At 42.0% G+C, this 20555-nt stretch overlaps 1 protein-coding gene across 1 annotated transcript in view; it reads right to left on the bottom strand.

Annotated features, from left to right (window-relative positions):
- The window catches only part of adarb1b (adenosine deaminase RNA specific B1b), a 208073-nt gene that overhangs the window by 84809 nt on the left and 102709 nt on the right, over positions 1-20555 (bottom strand). The gene's annotated exons all lie outside the window — the stretch shown is intronic.

Below are 20555 nucleotides of genomic sequence, written 5' to 3'. Positions count from 1 at the left end.
CAACTGCTGCCTATGAGGTTTCTAGTCAAATTGTGTTTTATTGTTTTCTTAAACACTGCATGAAGTTGTGCCGGCCTTTATTAATCGTCTTCATTGACCATCGAAAGGTCGTTTGAAAAGCTGCTTCTCTCGGTCTCAACCAAGTGTTTGACGCTTAAAGGGGACCGGACCTTTTCAGAGTCAAGGCCCCCAAATTATTGTACAAACTTGTCCTCCGTATAGGCACTGCCCCAAAAGTTGACTGTTTCAAAAGTCGTTTTTAGAGGCCTTCTCTGCTCTTCCTCATGTAAATTAATTTGATTTTGATTTAAAATATTTGTTTTTCTTTTATCTTCTTTATCCTGTGATCGTGTGAAGCTCTTCTGGGGGAAACTATTGTTCTTCCGATATAAACAAAGTGGATTAAGCTACATGAGAGGCGATTTTTCTGTTCACACTGCAAAAAGGGGATAAAAACGAAGTAAAATATTTTTGACATTAGTGTATTTGTCCTTGATTTGAGGTGGTAATTAATCTTATCTGCCAATGTAACAGGTATTTTCACCCCTATAATAAGATAATTGGATTTACTGCACTTGAAATAAGATGATGGAGATGAGTTGTTCCTATTTTAAGAGCAAAAATCTTATTCCATTGGCAGATAAGATTATTTACCTGCTCAAATCAAGGACAAATACACCCATTTCAAGAAAACTTTACTTACTTTATGTTTCCCTTTTGCAGTGCAGCCGTCACAAAAATAAACATGAGAAGCTTGTTAAACTCTACTGGACTTTTAACTGGAACTGTGCGCTTTGGTCAGATGAAAACAAAATTCAGCTTTCAAAAACAAACTCCAGGTATTTTAGGTAGGAATGTGTGCAAAAGCCTCCTTTCCCACTGTTAGGCACGGTGGCAGGTGTGTAATGATGCGGGCCGGTTCCTCGACACCTCCATAGGAGCACAGAGACATTTATAAATAGAAATTTGGTGCCCTCTACTTTTTTAAAGTAAAAAAGGGAGCCTTTTAGCTGAATAATAACCCAAATCATGGGCAAATCTGCAGCGTCATGGCTCACAAGGCATTAAATCGACCTTCATCCATGGCCATCTCAGTCCCCGGCCTTAAATCCATTAGAAAAGCTGCGGGGTGAGCTGAAGAGAGGAGCCAGTCTACAGCAGCGGGGGCCAAAGCTGCTGCCCTGTTTCCACAGACCTGAATGAAAATAAAGGGTGACCAGCAGGACTCAGCAGAGCTCTGTGACGTGTTGAGGAGCTGAGTCAGCTGTCAGAATCAGCTTTGTAGGAGCAACAACAGATTTAAATCCTGTGGGGGGGCCATGAGGCCAGGATCCGGGCACCTGCGGTCCACAGAGAGTGTAATAAGAGCGACTGTCAGAAGACAGCACCAAGAGTAACGTCGCGCCGCTCGTTTTGTTACATATTTCCTAATCTGGATTTGTTGCATCCCGATGATTAAATGGACAAAAAGCAGAAACTGAAAGTCCAAAGCAGCAGAAACAACCGAATCTACGGGCCAACGTGAGCGCTAAGACGCCTTTAAAGCTCCGCCGTCTTTTCTCCCAGATACGGCGGCCCCCTTGACAGGGATGATAGCGCAGGAATGCGGAGCGAGAAGGGGGAGAAATAACAGACATTAAAGCCCAACGACTACAAAGAAAAGAGAGGCGAGGGATATTGAGGAAAAAACCCTCGAGTGAGAGCATAAGATAAAGAAAACGAGGCAAAAGCTCGGCAGAGACGTGCGAATGAAGACAGGGAGGCGGAATGAGGTGAACAGGAGGAGTTCAGGCTTCCCCCCCCCCACAAGCTACTGATGAGACAAGAGACCAAAAGCTGCAGCGTCTCTTTAGCTTCAGCCGCTTCATGTTGAATATCCTTAAAGTTCTCGTTAAAGGTTAAGTGAATGAGAGGAGGGTTGGCAGAAAAAATGGAAGAAACCGCCTGAGAAGAATGAAAACAGGAGCCGGTCAACAGAGTCAGGCTTTGTGGGGCAGAGAATCCGAACGATGGAGGTAAATATCCTCCAGACGCAGATTCATTCATGCTTGTGTGAGCAGGCCAAGCATAACTTCAGCTGGCCAGGTTTCATCAGCACCGGCCTGGCTGGCTCACAGCCGGTCTGAGCGCGCGCCGCTTTATTTTCTCAAATCAAGACCATAACATCCATTTCCCACTCAGAATTTGAATTTATAGACCGCGCGGACTCAGCGAGCCAGCAACAATAAAGTCAAAGGAGCGTGTGAGATTGTAAAAGTGGTGGAAAATAAACCCACACGGTCTGTCTGGGCTTTTCAAGCACCGATGGAGAGAAGCGCCGGCTGACCTCCTGGTGGCCTTTGCTGTGGTTTCACCGCGAAACAAGATCCTTGACAAAAAACAAAAAAAAACACCCTAACCTCTTGGACTGTTTTAAAAGAGACTAAATCCAGGCAACTGTGGTCAGCCTGTAGACTGTTCAACTAAAAGGCACGAAGATCTAAGAATAAACCAGGTGGGAACAGCCTTTCTCACCCTCCAACTGCTTCTAGACACGTTCATGTGAATTCAAAATCTATTTCCAAGGAGGAAATATGACTTTATTACAAGCTCACATGTCTATTTTACTTCAGCTGCAATTAACTTATCCTGAAATCTCCCAAAGCAGATTAGAGACTAATTTACAGTAGCACTGGCAAAGATGTGGAGAAAGGTGTTAAATAAATCCATCTTTTATTAAAGCAAAACTATGGGCACCTCAAACACAGCAGCAGCAGCAGCATCATTTAATTTAGTATACCTTCATATAATAATTACCTTCACTGCTATGCGGATGACACCCAGCTCTACGTCTCAACCAAACTTAACTCCACACTCCTACAACCGTCCCTCACCGGTTCACCTCAAGCTTCCTTAAATTAAATTCCAACAAAACAGAACTTCTTTTAACATCGACATTAAACAAACTCCAGAACTTTTTTTTTTTCTATCGATAACTCCTCTATCTTTCCCGTCCTTTCCTTCGCCTCCCACGTCAACATCCTCACTCGGCTTATTTCCATCTCCGTAACATAAATCCTCTCCGTCCTTCTCACTCCGCTGCTCTTCTTGTTCACTCCCATCTAGATTATTGTAACTCTCTTCTTTTCGGTCTTCCACATAAAACACTTCATAAATTACAACAGGTCCAAAGCTGCCTGTGTTGTCACACCAACCCCGTCAGTCCATCACAGCACACCTGCTCTGCAGTCGCTTCGTTGGCTCCCAATCACACATCGTATCGACTACGACGTGTGATTGAGTACGATAAGTACTTCATGCTTGCCTTCAAAGCTATCCATAAGCTCGCACCTCCATATCTTCCTGATCTCTTCACATTTCTACACCTGTCCGCGCCCTCAGATCCTTTTCCATCTGTTTAAATTAGCTTACTCTCTCTGATCTCTACTGCATTGTCAAATTTAAACTGTATTTTCAATTGTATTGTTTTTTTTATTGACACGTCTGTTTTAATGTAAGGTGACCTTGAGTGTCAAGACAGGGCCATTTGAATAAAATGTATTATTATTATTACTATCCATTTTCATTTTCTAACACGGCCATCCCTATTGGGGTTGTGAGGGCCGCCTATCTTCAGCTGTCCATGGGCAAGAGGCGGGGTTCACCCTGGACAGGTTGTCAGTCTGTCACAGGGCAACACAGAGACAAACAACCAATCATGCACACACTCACACCTAAGGACAATTTAGAGAATTAACCTAACAGTCATGTTTTTGGACGGTGGGAGGAAGCCGGAGTACCCAGAGAGAACCCATGCATGCACAGGGAGAACATGCAAACTCCATGCAGAAAGACTCTGGGTTGGATTTGAACCCAGGACCTTCTTGCTGCAAGGCAACAATGCTACCCACTGTGACACTGTGCAGCTCTTTATTATTATTATTATTATTATTATTATTATTATTCATCTATTCTCTTTCTGGACGTCTTCTTAACTTTGCGTCTCTCTGGGGAATAAGTTTGAGAAGACATGGAAAGACATTTATTTTAGTGGGGTCTAAAGACACTCTTCAAAATGGGAAAGACAAGAGAAAATGCCACTGAAGGATGACATCTTGATCAGTGACCAGATACGCGAAACGTGTCCATATCCACTGCCAGAACATGGATTTAAATAACTGCAGAACTGTGACTATTAAATCTGCACAAACACTCAGGTTTGTCTTCGTACAGGACGGTAAGGGAGAAGAAAATTTCTCTGTTACAGAAAGAGTACTGGTGTCAAATTTCAAACAAAAGCAAACATGTGAATTGGTACTTTAACTGAAACTGAGTGCTTTGGACACAATGGAGCACAAAACAATTCCCCATTCCCCCTGATCCCACTGTTAAGTATGGAGAAGGACCCGGCATGCTGTGGGTAGAAACAGAAACCTGGTCAAATCTGCTATTTTAAATCTCAGTACATCTTTTCTGGTTGACTAAGCTAATAATAGCCAAAAAATAAAAATAAAAAAATCAATCTTCTGCAATGATCATCTCAGGTCCTAGAAATGAATCGTGCTTGAAAACTCAAGCCAGAGCATCAGAGAGGACCAGGACTCTGGGTGATCTAGAGAGATTGTGCAGAGAGTCAAATCTCTGTGTGCTCCAAGCTTGCAAAATGCTGTTGTGTAAAGGAAAGGATTTAGTTTTGTGCTAATATTTCTAAACATGAGATTTTTTTTCCAGTGAATAAATAAAAGAGTCATTTTTTATGCATCTTCTAATTAGTGTTGAGGGTGCTGTAGCAGAAACAGGTTTGGGATGCAATAAATACTAAAAAGCAATGGAAGTAGCTCAGGTGACCCTATAGTTACTACTCTGTAATACAAACCACACAAAAAAAGACAAACTGGCAGCAATATCACAGCTATTAAGCTAACAAGCTGATGAAAAAAAAAACTAATTAAGAACCCGGAGAGGAACAGAAAAGAGAAACCTCGGCTTTTAGACTCTACTGAGCTTCTGAAATGCATTTTGTCGCTACCTTACATAAACTCTCTAAGTTCTTGCAGTTATGTTGAAAGAAAGAGGAAAAAACGAGTAAAAAAAAAAGCTAACCGACAGATATGCACGCGTCCTGCAGCGCCTCAGGATCCGAGTACGAAGGCAGAGAAGAGTGGAGTCTTATTGCCTTGTGAGGAAGTCGGCAGCCATCGCTGAAGCTCATCTTCTGCTCAGAGCTCGGTGGGAGAGATTAGCAGACAGAAGGGGTGAGCCTTTTGTAGCTGCGGACCTCCTCTCAGATGCCTGAATGCCTGTGGAGCACCACAGGCCAGAGAGGAGAAAGAACCTGATACCGTATTGGACCAGAATTATGTCTGAGAGGCCGAGCATGTTAAAAACGGGGTGGGTTATGAAAGGAAAAGAGAAAAACCAGTCAACTGATAAGAGTGCGTGACTGTAAACCATGACTCGCGGTATTGAGCCAAAAATTAGGCCAGTGGTTTAATAACGACTGGCCACACACACCATCAGGCCCTCCCCCTCCCTCTGACCTAACTCTTGGTGCATTACCAAAACAAATGTATTTCCTTTAAATTAAAACTCCAAACTAATGGGTTTATTTTGTCTTCCTGCTGCAACATATGCCTTAGATTGGTTAAATGCTCCTAAATCAATGTTGTCAAATGAGATCGGTCAAAAACGAGACAAAGCAGGATGTGTGCGAGCAGAACTGCTTTTGTTCCTCAGAGAGACGCTGGATGGCTGTGTCCACTTTCTTTGTCCCCAGAAACTCCTCTCTGCATGGCAATGTTTTTGTTTTACTCTGATTTGTCCACCAGAGGGCGCCACTGCAACAGGAATAATTATACTGGCGCTAGAGCGCAGTCATACAAGATCTTAGTGGTGAGTCTAAAAATGGACCATATATTCTTATTTAAAAAATTAAAAAAAAAAAAGTGAAAATATGTATCGTTTGCTCACTATCTTACAAAATTCATATTTGTTTCTTAAACAAACGTATAAATCGCTTTAATTCACAGAAATTACCCAATCTCCAGCAAGACTTTTCTGGTTGAATAAAGGTTTAAGAAAAAAAAAAAAAAATAAAATAAAAATTACCAAAGAAGAGAACTGTATGTTTAATAGCGATGCACCAATCAATTGGCCAGGGATAGAAATCCACAAACTTTCCCATATTGAATCTGATCAGTGATCAAGATTAATTGATCATTAACACCAAGAACTCCCATTTTTCTTTCTATGAAGCCCACAATATTCACTATGATGCACGTTTTATGAGTTCATTAACGATTAAATAAAGAATAGGGACTTGCGCTTTGTTGCATAAATGGGGGATAATAATGTAACCCTTTAATATTTAGTTTAAAAGGACCTACAGCATATTTTTCTCCTTTTTTTGCCCCTAAAGCAAACTGATTTGTTAAAATATGGAAGAAGCAAACCATAACCCTCAGAAATCCAGAAACTGGACCTGGCCAGGAAAAAACAGAATGGTGCATCTCTTGAGCTCATTTAACCTGGAATATACTGGTATTAATCATGAAAAGGTTTAATAGTATGTTTATTTAAACCGGCAGCACACAAGTAAAAGTGATATATCTGCTTAATGCAGATACATCACTTTAAATCTCTCCTGCATCCAATCAGGACCGCTCCTCCTGACCGTGCTATATTCTACTTTGGCACATCTCCTAATCTAATTTTCTTCTGCCTAAAACACTGCTGCTATCATTGTCTTTACGTTAAGTATTTATTGTGTTTAGTTTTGTTTTGAAGCCTCAACATCTTCCTTCATGGCGCTGCTAATTCGGCCTCTTGGAAGTTTCTTACTTGTGAAGTTTTGGTCGTTTTATGTCTGTTTTTTTTTTTTTTTTATACAAAATGAAGCTCCCTCTTACAACACGTTTCCTACCAACGTTCACCGGTTTATTTTGTACCTGCAATGACAACCAGAGGTGGATATTCTGCTCGGATAAATGTTATCCATCAGCAGGAGGACCCTCAGAGGTCTGTTTGCTCTGATTTGGCTTGATTGGGGGTCATACGCTGAGCTTTTGTAACATGAACCATCCTACACGTAGATCAGAGCAACAATTAGTCGTATTAGAGGCAAGCAGGTCATTTGTCACCACTATTTGTTAAAAGCACCTGCCTAGACAAATACATCCAAATGGAGAATGGAACTACACGGGTGCCAATTGGTCTGTTTATGTGCAATAAATGGAAGTAGGAAGGGAGGAAGAGGAGAAGACGTATGGGTGGGAACAGGAGGTATGAATTAGTCAAAAAGCAAACTGACCCAAAAGCCTCTCTCAGTCTATGTGCATGAATCCCTTTTGAATTCCCTTGGTTTGAATCATAGATGCAGCCGACAAGAAAAAAAAAAACAAACATCTTTCCCCACACTTTGAGCTGAATCACCATCCTGACTGGGTGTTGTAACGCTTCCTTTTGTTTTACTCGACAGCTCCCTTTGCTGAGGCTGAGCTTCCTGCCGATGAGTTAACACCAACAGTTCGTAAAGGTCAAAAAGCACTTTCTTTTAAGCATCTGTTTGAAAAGCACGGTTGAAGTTGCAGCTGTTTATTAACGAAACGCAAATGACAAAGTTGACGTCACAAAGTGAGGACCAGAGGACACAATGGCATTAAAAGGTGTTTTTTCCACAGCGGCATCTATATGGTTTTTTTAAGCCTAATTATGCTAATATCAGTACTTTGAATATTCCAATTAACTTTGTAAGTTAGAGAGCAATTGAGGTTTGGGTAAACCGCTCAGAAAACACTAAGCATGAGGTGTGAAATTCCCATTAATGGCATGTTTTCAACAGGTTTATGGCTTTGATGACAGGATTACAATTAACTGAAGCACACAGCTTCGACAGGAAGGAGAAGCCAGCAGGGCATCACATTTATGAACAATAAATTAATTAGCAGAGAGAGAGAGACAGAGAGACATTAAACTGCATTAAGCTTAGAAAGTAAAAACATGTTTTTACTTATAAAGTAACAATTCACAACTCATATAATCTCAAGGCATTTCAGAAAATCTATTCAGACAGATTGGTTGAAAAGTTTCCTATCTGAGGAAAACCAGCAGATTGCATTGATTTATTGATTTGCAGCAGCCGCTCCTCCTGAACAGAGGACAGTTTGTTAGATTGTGTTCCTCATATCAAGCATGCATGTAGCGACAGTGGAGAGGAAAACTTCCCCTTTAACAGAAATAAACCTCCAGCAGAACCAGGCTCAGTGTGAACAGCCGTCTGCTACGACCGACTGGAGGTTTGAGGAGACAGAGAAGAGACGCATTAAAAGAACACATAAGTACTGATCCAGGAGAACTTTCTATGTGAGAGAAAAGTGATAGAGTAACGTTGCAACTGAAGCTTAAAAATTTCTGTAATGATAAAAATGTGTCATTAATTAATGGGATGACAGGTGGCTCTTGTCCTCATAGTTTTGATAAAGAGAAATGATGCAATAAACAAAAACAGGCAGTGTCTCTTTAAATCCTCCACCACAGCCGAGCCTTTGAAGTAAACATGCTTATTGCTCAGAACAAAACTTTCCTGCAATAAAGCTTTTTTGCAAAGTTATGTTGGGTACCCTAACAAACTGATGTTAGCAAGTTAATTAGCCAAGTTAACTACCCGCGGTGGCACGGCTGCTGGAGGCTCTTTATGGTATCGACAGTAAATATGGAGGCTTGCTGAAACCATGCTGGTCATTTTAGCCGCTTTGCATTTCGGACCTGAACTCTTCGAGCATGAAATGGAGCCGTCTTTCACACCAGAGGGACAGCACATAGTAGCTTCCTCCATACTCTACTTACTCTACAGCAGAAAAATTAGGTTTCACGACTCCGTTCAATACTATGCACCTGTAAGAGTCCATCAGAGATACTCTGGTTTGATCAGAGGGCAAAAGCTTTCATATTGCCACAAAACAGATCCAAAACAGAAAGTGGTACTGGGGTGGCTATACACTGCAAAAAGGGAACTAAAAGTAAGTAAAAACTTTCTTGAAATTATTATTATTTTTCCTTGATTTGAGGAACTAAATAAGACTATTTGCCAATGGAATAAGTATTATTACCCCCAAAATAAGATAATTAGATATCCTGCACATGAAATAAGATGATGGAGATTTTAAATGCAAAAATCTTATTCCATTGGCAAATAGTCTTATTTGCCTGCTCTAATCAAGGAAAAATACACGAATACCAAGAAAATTTTGCCTACTTTTAGTTCTCTTTTTGCAGTGTAGCTGAGTGGGAAGAGTTCATGGTTAGTGGTCGGTATAACTGAAAAAGCGGCGTATAAACTCAGGTCATTTATTGGACGTGTGCTGTGAAGCTCCTGGCGCGACTTCGCTGACGCAGGTGACAAAGCAGCTGGCGGCCCAGCGGAGTATCACAGAAGCCACATGGCCTCGACATATTCGCCAGCAGTGAAGGTGAGCGGTGACGTTACAGAATTAGATTAAGAACCGAGGTGACGGGCTAATTCTTCTCAAAAAAAGACTGTTTGTCAGGAGGCACCGACTAAAAGTGGCAAAGCTGAAAGTGTCGTTAATATCAGTTAGAGGACAGAGAAGGCGAAGGAAACCCACAAAGGTGACGCATTCCTGTAAAATTAGACTCCGGAGTGAGATAACCCATCCGACAACACCACTGCTAATTTCCCATCATTCATTTCTCTAAAGGAAAGTCAAAGTAAATCACATTTAATTTTAAATAATAAGGGCTGTGGGCAGAAAGGAGGCATGGGAGTTGCCTCCAGCTCCCAGGCCGACCATTAACTCTACTACTGGGCGTGGCTCTCTCCATACCCAAACCTCCAGCTCCCTCCGTCTGGGGTGTGTCCCTCTGCTGCCTGTGGCTCTGGAGTTTTGGCTGAAGCGTGACGAGAATCCGCACGTGTGTGTGTGTGTGTGTTGGCAGACTCATATATGTGCATATACACTTGTCAGCTCAATACAAGCGGACAATGGGCTGCTCTATGTTTGTCCTTCCTGGCAAGACGGACAAAAGGGCAAAGCCAACAAGCTGTAATAGAGGAAGGGCGAGAAAAGGGCAGCGGAGTGCAAGCCAGCCGAGCTATTTTCACATTCAAGGTGCTTTTTTGCACGTGTTCAACACTGATTTGAAGAAATCATGTCAAAATGCATCATTCGCCCTCGGACTTTGATGCTTCTCCGGTTTTATTTAGCATAAACAAGGTGCTGCGGTGACTGCTAATAAAGTCGAGGCTGTTTTGATTTTCCTTTCGCAGCTGTCATGCTGTTCTCGCGTGTCAACTCTGATCCCGCAGAGCTGCAGCAGGCGGGAGAAAAACCCACGTTTCTGTTGCAAAAGTGATGCAACCCACATTGTGTGAACGCATCTCCGCTTATGAACAGGCGGGACGTGAACCGATGTGGACGGATGGACGAACGGAAGGACGGATGCGTAAAAAGCAGAGATGATGGACGAACAGATGAATGGGTGGGTGGATCAGAGCCTGAGTTTTACTTCTTCTTTTAAATTGCGGAGGGGGTTCTCCTCTTATACGCTTTGCCGTGGGGGGATTTATAAACTTTGGAAGAAATATTACTCACGAGCCTGACTTCAGGTCTTACATTGTCCAACTCCTCCCTCATTAATAGGCAGCTTTAATGTGTTGTCTCTTTCTCCCTTCCTTTCCTAGATGTCCTATTAGGTGGCGCTCTCTCGCCTCCTTCCTCTATCCCCTGTTCAGACTCTTCTGCTTTATCTCTATGCCCCTTATAACACAGGGGGTAAAGTAGGCAAATATTTTTAGGAATGGAAAACTATCCAGGAAGAAATCCTAGTCCTTATGAGGTTAACCGTAGATCCTAATGTTGCTGCATTCTTACCTCAGGTCATTAGTGTCCCTTTTATTATACTTCTCTAGGGGTCATCATAGCTTTATCTGGTATCTCTGCTCTTCTGTCTCCAGGCTCCACTCTTTTGTCTGCAGCGAGGCTTCTCTGCTGCATCTCCCTTCATAATTACAGCCTTGTTAAAACTAAATTCTTAAAAAGTTAAACTGCTCTTTCTGTCTGAGCTCAACTGGCATCAGAGATTACTCTTTACATTGCTGTAATTTGTTGTCATTTTCTCCAACTCTCTAGGTTGCATCACTAATTCTTTAGGTGTCTTTAGTCTTCTCTCTCGTCTTCATCCTCTCTTCATTCCCTTACCAGTGTCTCTTTCCACAATAACTATCAAAAAAAAATGTAAATGCTCATATAGCAGCAATGAGAAAGCTATGTTTACATGGCTTGAAGTAATCAGAAATAAAAACCGTCATGTAAACAGGCCAGAATATGATGATCAGATTAAGCTCAATCTGAATGGAACTGTAATCTGAATGATAGAGGTGTTTTATGCTGATTAATAATCTGATCCTCATGCATTTAAACGCTTGTCAGGATCAAGTTATTCTGAATGTGCCAAACTGACCAAGTGCGCTTTTGCGCCCGACGTAAACGTGACGTATTTTCCCGTGGCGGAAGCAAAACTGTCGGGGCTCCTGATAAAACCTTTCTGGTCGAAAAAATAAAAGAGTTTAAAATTATTGCTTACTCAGTAACTTTTCAACCACAATTAGAATACCTTGCAATTCCAGCCTGGCTGCTAGGAAGACAAACAAACTTGTATAATACTGCTTTGTTTACTATTTTTGTAGTTCAGCAAAGACGGAAGTTCTTCTTCTGTGTTTTTTTTTTAAGGGAATTTGATAACTGCGCATGTCAGAGTGGTTCTATTCTGAATAAAGCCAGGTGCATAAACACACACATTATGAACGGATTATTTGATTGCGTGGCCATATAAATAAAACAATCTGATTACTTAATCCGAATACATTTTAATCCGATTGTGAAATTTTGTGCATGTAAACATAGCTACTCCTGCTGTATGAGAAACACCCTCCAAGTGGCAGCTTAAGGTTGATGTTTTGCTACATCGGCTAGTAAAAGGCACAGCACCGTACATTTTACAAATGCAATGCTTTATTTCACCATTATTGTGTTAAAGCTACAAATAAATTCTGAGCCACTTATCCTGAAATGAGTCTTTGGACTGCTTGGGAACATTACCACCAGTGACGCTACCTCTCTGGGTGTTTGGTTCATTTCCAACATCACTGGGATCAACACCTCCACTAGCGCTGCATTTTTTGTTGTGCTTTTGGATGGATGGATGAATGATGGATGGATGAATGATGGGTGGATACAGCATTTAAACAATGGGGCAGATAAAACACGTTTCAACACTGTGTCTGTTTTAAGATTCCTTCAGTCTGGAAACAAAACAAATAAAATCTACCTTCCTCCTCGTTCCAGACTCGGTTTAATGGGCCTGACATTGAACTTTAGTGGTATCACGACGCTCGGATACAAGTTTGGACCGGCAGGCGTCGGCGCCATTTGTGACATTGTGATTTAAAACGAGTGACCGTGAGCAGTCAGTCTTTCTGCAGAGATCCAAGGACGTTTTAGCAGCACACAGATGAGATGATGAACAGCAGGCCTGAGACGAGCTGCGCCCGCTCCATGCCCTTGAAAACGCAAAAAAACACTCATAAGTTGCTCGTTATCCACAGCAGGGGTGTCCGGCGAGAGGCCCGTCGTGCTGAAAAAGCACTTTTGCTCTCACTTGAATTGTCCTCTTTGTTGTATTTGTTATATGTTGCAACAAACATGTCAGCGTTTTCCGCTGTGACGAACGAGCCTCTTCTCGGCCAATTTATCTTTCTGGCGCGGCTGTGTGGCCATGTTGCCGGCGCAACTTTCCGTTTCCTATGTTCCACAGAAGTAGGGGGGGGAGTTAAAACCACAGGAAAAACATACTACCAATGTAAAAACACAGATAAGATCATTTGTGAGGCTGAAATGTACATATGCACTGAGGCTAAAATTACAAAACATCCACAGTTCGGTTTCACACTGGCCCAGATGCAATAAAAACGCCCCCACACACCTCTAATCACACAAAGAAAAGTCAAAGTGGTCACTTCCAGTTTGAAGACAAGACGCCGTCTCTACACAGGTGAGACGTTTCATGGGGTATTTAAATCTTCAGACCAGCTTTAGCATTCTTAGTTTTTATGATATTACACCTCTTGTGGGTTAAGTTGCACTGATTTATTTCTCTTATACCATTTCAAGACAAGAGAACTGGGTAAACAATCAGTGAAAGAAACAAATGCTTAATTGCCATCGCTTCAGTTTTTGTTCAAATTGAATCATTAATTAAAGCAACTTTCTGTTTTTAATAGTGAACGCTGGAGCCCGTTTCCAGCCTGCTGATATTGAAGACAAACCCACAACACGTGATCGAATTGTAAAACAAGTTATGTGATAAAAACAGAAACAACCTCTTATTCTTTGTCTGGAAAATGAATTGCATCTTGGAATTGAACGACTGTCTTGTGGCTCAAACATATACATCTATTCATTTAAGTGGTGCTGAAGTTTTGTAGATGTCTCAACTTAACAGAGCCATGCAGTATCAACGTCTGCTTGGTGGTTCCAACTGGCCACAGCTGGTAATTATCTAAGTTAGTTTTGTTTGACAGAATGCGCTGGATTGACTAATCCTCAGAACAATTGGATATGGAGACCCGGTGAAGATAATTTTAAATTCACACAAGTTGGGAAACTCTTTTGGACTCAACTCTAAACATTCAAACTGTCTCTCTGATAAAAACAAATAGGATGATCAGAAACTAGCCAGGAGCCAACAAGGTTGAAAAACTACAGGGACAACATGTGCTACTCTCCACAGCGGACGCTGGACTACCAGCCAGAAAAAAAACTGCGGCTGCGAAACGGCAACCTTCCAGCTTGACCAAGGACAAACCAAAAGCCTGGAAAAAGGATTTACTAGTCAGAAGGCAGAGACAGGAAGACAGGAAGCATGTCTCAAGAAGTTAGGCAGGGGTCGTGGCCAAGTGGTTAGAGCAGCGCGCTTGCACTCACAGAAGGATGCAAGTACCCGGTTCGATCCCCGGTCCCGGCACTCTGGGTCCCTGAGCAAGACCCTTAACCCCAGATTGCGCCCCGTGCGCTGCACATGGCAGCCTCTGCTCCCCAAGGGTGATGGGTTAAAAGCAGAGAACAAATTTCGTTGTAATGTATGTTTCAATGTATGTTTCAATCACAATAAAAGATGATATTACTTTTATATTACTATATTACAGATAAAACAGCCCCAACTGTCCAGCATGTTGGTGGCAGCATCATGCTGTGGGACTGTTTCTCTGCCAGTATCATAGGTGTATTCGACAATTGGGTTGAAAGAATGAAAGATGACTACCTTCAAATTGCTCAATTGTGGCTCAACCATAAAACTTCGGTTCCAACATAACATTATCAAACACAAAACTGGCAAACCTTACACCCTGCAATGGTCTTACCAAAGTCTGAACCTCAGCCTTACAGAAATTCTGGGGACTAGGATTAAAATCTGGGTCTGTACCGTCAAACCGGCCAATCCAAATTAATCAAACCTAATTCTGCCAAGAAGGGAGGTTTTAGGTCCAGAAGTTTGTTGCCAGCTACTAAAGAGTCCGGTCTAATTTCCACTTTCCAGGAAAGTTTTAACTTAATGAGAGTCTATATTTGACACTGTGATGATTACAGAAAATCCACCATAAATTGAACCTTTTAGGCTCAGTAATTGTTTTATATGACTGTAGAAATAGGTTATATAGTCAATGCACCCTGCAAAAAGTATGTAGCAAAAAAATCCATAAAGGCCAAATTTTTATTTATTGATTATTTTTTGTCCTTATTACAAAAACCCAGCACTCTGGCAACAGCTTCTGTTGGATAGTCCCAAACGCAGTATCTGAACTACGTGCAAATGATCCCAAAAATGTAACGAGTAGAGTTGAGAAACCTGATATTCAGCCGAACACAGAGTTATTTTTTCAAAACGTTTATTGAAGAAAAGTTGAATACTGGTAGACGAGGCAGGCTGGAATGGGCAGGGGACCAGGAGATGCAGGTAGTGAAGTGAGCTGAGCGAGATCAGAACCAATGATGAAGGCATAGGTTGATCAGAATATATGATGCAGGCCCAAGAACAACCAGAACGCGCCAAGCAAGCAGCCGGACCCCAGAGAACAGGGCAAACTTGAGCAGCACGAAGACACTTGAGACTTTACAAAACTAAGGGCTGAACAGGAGCAGAGGCACAGCGTCCAGCTGGCCGGGCACACAGGAACCAGCAGAAATCCTGGCAGCAGTGCACACGAGACGAGACGTTCTGGCAGAGAGTGCTGAGTGAGGCAGGTGTATAAAGGCAGAGAAACAGGTGGACTGACTTGGAGGTCATTAGTGGCAGCAGGTGGAGCTGATCAGGTGCTGAGTGGTGGCTGAGCAGATTGGATAGTGACTGATGGCTGAGAGCAGTGGAGCAAATAGCGGAAAATCAGTCCAGAAAGACCGAACAAAAACCTAAATCATGACAAAAAATCCTTTTAAATTTCTTTTTCTGTTGCTTACTGCCACTGCGACGACAATTACAGTTTCTGACTTATCGTCTGCTCTCAAGTTATTTCTTCTTCTCTTTGTTGAGAGACTTCCAACAAAGAGTCAGATGTTCGACTGCAAATGAATCCGTAAAGAGACCCCAATGAAATTCAGAGCAGCAGCATATGAAAGGTTCAGCACCACGAAGATGTGACTTCAACAAATGTTCTCAAGCTTAAAACTAAGACCTTCTCCTCATCTGTAAACATTCATTCTGCAATGGTCTGATAACTTCAGTGAATACATGGAGATAATCCGAAGGAAATGGTGCAAATCAGCAAATGCAAAGTCTAATCATGCAGTAAATACGTTCTAAAATCTATAGATTTAGCTTTTTTGGGAGGCTTTGAGAACAGGAACTTAAGGGTTCCTTCAAATATTCGACAAATACCAAAATACACGAGTCCTCTGAGATTGTGTGATGAACTTCAGAGTCTTGTTTAATATAATTGCAGTTTGTGACAAAAATCCACCAATTAATCACAGGGTTTGTTCAGAGTCATGCAATAACTAAAGAGCTACATCAGGAACATTTGCGGTCACAGCCAGAAAGCATCCAGGTGCTCTGCTCAGGTGGAGGTGTTCAAGTCTCTCTGTGTGCAGAGCACCTCCGCAGGTGCTCGTATTAAGGTGAATCTGAGAAACAGTGCGTTCCTTTTATCTCTTGACTATCTGGGTCGACCATCTGGGAAGCTGCCAAAGCCTTGGCGAGGTGGGCAGGTAAGCCATCACAGCTGGCTTACACCCAAAATAAAGCTACACTTAGAGACATAGAGAGAGAAAAGTGCAAAACCACCAAGTAAGATCTGTACTGTGACTACCTAGAGTAGCTAATCAGACCAGCCACTTGAGCCTGGATGAGATTCTTTGGGAGGAAAATACTGAACTGTGCAGAAAAAAAACTTTTTAATAACACAGCATGTGATTAAAGACATTCAAATGACTGCTTTTATGTGCAGGTTTGCATACAGTCTGGGTTTACTGCTTCACTAATCAATCTCCCAGGTCAGGAAGGAGGGTTTAGAGCTCATAGAGGTTCAATTCAGCCTCACAGATGCTCTCGAAACCTCTTTCTCCTCCGGTCCCCCTGCGGTACAATGGTAGAGCGAGCTTTCCCAGACCACTTCCATTCACTGGTCCTGGATCGGATTACCACAGAGCAGCTCGAAAACTAGGCCGCCTCATGTTGTGTTCACATGTGTGGGTCTTAGGGTAGAGCACGATGTGGGCATCCTGTAAAGTAGGTTACATTTAACACCTGGAGAAAATATTCTTAACTAGAAAAAAAAAACAAAAAAAAAACCCTGCTCCAGCATGAACACAATCAATTTGTTTGCTATCCGACGCTCAATTTCACCAGATCTTGTGTCCAAAACAGCAAAGCAGGGAATCAAATCAGCCAAAGTGGCACGATAAATCTGGAGGGAAAAACTCCATCTGCCAGCAGGTAGTCTTTAACAATTTATTAGTACAGCGCTGGGATTTGGGAGCTGAAAAGCCGTAGAAAGATGGTAAATCTGATTTGTAGCTGGTTCCCTGGATCTATGCTGCATGCGAGCCATAACCCCCCCCCCCTTCCTTTGAAGTCTTGCTCTCTGGGGAACAAACGAAGATGCTCAGAAGCTACAAGAAAGCGAAGGATACTTGATTTCTGTAACATCCAGTCAACCGTGTTACTCCCTGGATAGAAACGAAACACTGAGACGGGCCTATTTTTGCCCCCCCCCCCCCGACCCCCGCTGCTCCAGGACTTCCACTCAGTGACGCTCATTCAGCCAGTGGAGAGCGCTGATTTAGTTATCTGAGGCAGAGCAAGAAAACCACATCAAACAGAGAAGACGTCAAGCTGAACGCCAGCATGCCTCTCTGTGTACGCAAGAACGCACCAAACAGAATAGATGGTCTTCGGACATCACCGGTAACGCTGTTAATATAAAAAGAAGTCTCCCGGTGCCGTCGGGTCAGGAGTGAAGGATGCACAGACGTGATTTTTGGTCTTCAGGCTTCCCAGCTTCTTCTTCCTGGTTTCCCCCTTTCCCTCTCCACACGTCAGGATCTGTACGTGTCCACTGCCACGGGACTCTATTTGGTCCATTTCAGATCTTTACAGACTTCCTCTGTATTTGCTTTTTTTTCCCGTCACACCCAAACGTTTTCGCATGTTTCATTCCTGTAACTGTGCGAAGCGTTGTTGCTTCAGTGATCTGGAGATGGGGATAACGGCGCTGATAATAAAGTGATTAAACAACATGAACTCTGAGCAAAAGAGAATTAATCTCAGCTTGTGTGATAGCAGTAAATGGGTTTGTGGGAGAAAAATGGAGGGGGGGGAGAACTTAGTCACCAAAATAAAGAGCTGTTATTTACAGCAATAAAGCTGTGTTCAATACTCAATGACTGCAAGTGTGTAAAGCTGCTTTAAATTCTGCTGAAAATAGCTTAAATGCATTTTTTTGACACAAAACAATAGTCAGGATTACAACTAATGTTCTGAAGCCAGAGCAACTGAATTAAAACCAAACTTAAATCAATAAAAGGTTTGTAGCATTCACAGATTAAAAAAAATGTGCCTCAGAAGAGCCTTAACCACAAACAGCAGCAGCAGCTGTGTGACAAAACAAACTTTGGTTTAAAATCCTAAAAATGTCTTTGACGAGACCATGACTCCTTCCCCTCCACAGACGTATGAAAACATAAGTCTGCACTTCATCTAATTAATATTTCCACTAAGTTTTACTGATTTTATTGATGCATCTAAATGTCGACACATTGTAATTTATTCCTATTCCGAAACAAATAGAACTGGGAGACGCCTAAAACAAGCTGCTGGGAATACTCAACCTAGAAGAAATGTTTAGCACCATGTTTAGCAACAACAACTACCGTATTTCTCAGACTATAAATTGGTCCAGCATTTAAATTGCACTCGCATCAGTCAAAAAATGCGTCATAAAGAGGAAAAAATACATATACAAGTCCCACCGGACTATACACATTTATTTAGAAATTAATTTCACACAATCTAAAACTAAAAACTGACATTTAATCTAGTAAACCAACTTATTAAATTACACAGCTGCTTCCACAACTGTCTGAATAATACCTGGGAGGATGAATGGGATAAATTACCAACTCCAACCAGCAGGGTTTATCCAGCGCATTTGTTGTCAAAATTATGCTCTAAATTAGACCGTTAGCGTAACGATGCTACATGCTAAGCTGACACGGATGTTTCAGAGCAACATAAAGCTCACGTGCATCAGCGAAATTGTAAACCGCCCAGACCACAGACCTGTAAGCTGGCGCTAGCTGTGTTTAGTTTCACGGACAGACTGATAACAGGATTCTGTCGTTGTCTGGGCCCTTAGAGCTGAAACACGCAACGCTCTGCTGCGTGAATGCAGACTGAAACAGTGAAACAACATACAAACATATGTTCTGTCTTTGTTACCTATAAGTTAATGTTAAAATACATTTTAAGCGTTACAGGAGCAGGATATAGTTTTCACAAGCCTAGAGCGCCCTCTTGTGGCTATAGACGGTAAATTTTACTTCTTGGTTCATGTTGGTCAATAGCATCTACTATTTAAAATGTATCTATAAGTCGCACCTGACTATAAGTCGCAGGATCGGCTAAACTATGAACATAAGTGTGACTTATAGTCCGAAAAATACAGTAGGGTCCTATTAAAAAAAGCACTTCTTCGGCTACCAGGGAGAGTCCTTTTCTAAGAGGTAATCTGTTGTTTTTCTATTTCTGCTCTGGAAGGTAGGAGTCATACCAAGCCCTAACATTTGGCTGAGAATTTCTTTTACGTACATGTCTTTGTTAAAGTGTTCATAAACTTTAAGGACTGAGTCAGTATCAACGGTGTAGGATGGTGGAACATCTTCCCGGGACATCCATCTGTTCACGTCTGCCCAAGGCTCGCTCGGCTAGTGACGTGTCCACAAAGCCGGTCTGACTTGTGGGTAGTGTGCCTTCTGTCTGTTTTACACACACATGCATACATACAAAGATACATACATACATGCATATCAACAAACCACAAAGAGCAAAAAGATGAGAATCCCTCTCATCGAAACTATAAAAAGCTACAGGCCGTTAAAAAACAACAACAGCACAGCCAGTCCCAGTTATTCCACAGTTCAGTCAGATTTAACATTTAAATCCAACGCAACATCCTCATCCACTTTCATTGCGCGTACGACGCGTCCTCTGTGCCAGAGTCAACATCCAGTCCATTATTTGTTCTCTATTTGTTTAGTTGTTAAAGATTTAAAACCATTAGGCTGCAGGACTGCATTTGACATTTCCTTTCACCGTGCAGAGGCCACAGTTACATAAGGGTTACTATTTTAGACTGGCAGATTTCAGCCAGCGCTGCTTCAGTAATGGGCAGGTTTTTAGAGTACATCACAAACGCAGCCGATGAACTGCAATCGCGTTTCTCTGCCTGTTAAAACGGAGCTAAAGATGGGATTGTGCTATAATAGAATCTGGTTTATTTACCTTAACGTTGCATTGGGGACATTGTGTAGACACCTAGAAATGCTCAAAGAAACATGTATGTTTGTCCCCAGAAGCTGCGAGGCATTGCTCTGGTGCAGATCTGTGGAGTGGTCTGAAGGACGAATGATTTAACGGCAACCTGCTGACTCAGGAGGGTTTCAATGTCATTTAGCCTTTTGGTCATCCAAGGTGAACCAGGAGCCGGGGAGGAGAGAACGATAATGGAGCGAGACCACGCGTGGCCATAAGAGCCATTTCATTTAATTTCTCTATTTTAACCTTTAATAAATCAGATCTGAAAAACAGAGTCATGACAGATCACTGGAAAAGTTCACAATCACACTGACCGCATTTATAAACACACAGACGTAATGATTAAACACATGAAAATAGTAGCTTTTTAACATATATTTCTGAGCATGGGACACTACTAGGGGTGGGCTATATGGACTTTCAGTTTTGTCACAATATATTGTGGTACTACTGTGATAATGGAAAAAAATATG

Source organism: Fundulus heteroclitus, chromosome 7 (assembly GCF_011125445.2).
Source record: "Fundulus heteroclitus isolate FHET01 chromosome 7, MU-UCD_Fhet_4.1, whole genome shotgun sequence".
Classification (NCBI taxonomy): Eukaryota; Metazoa; Chordata; class Actinopteri; order Cyprinodontiformes; family Fundulidae; genus Fundulus; species Fundulus heteroclitus.
Note: the sequence above shows the minus strand (reverse complement) of the source record. Positions and strands in the feature narration are given on the sequence as shown.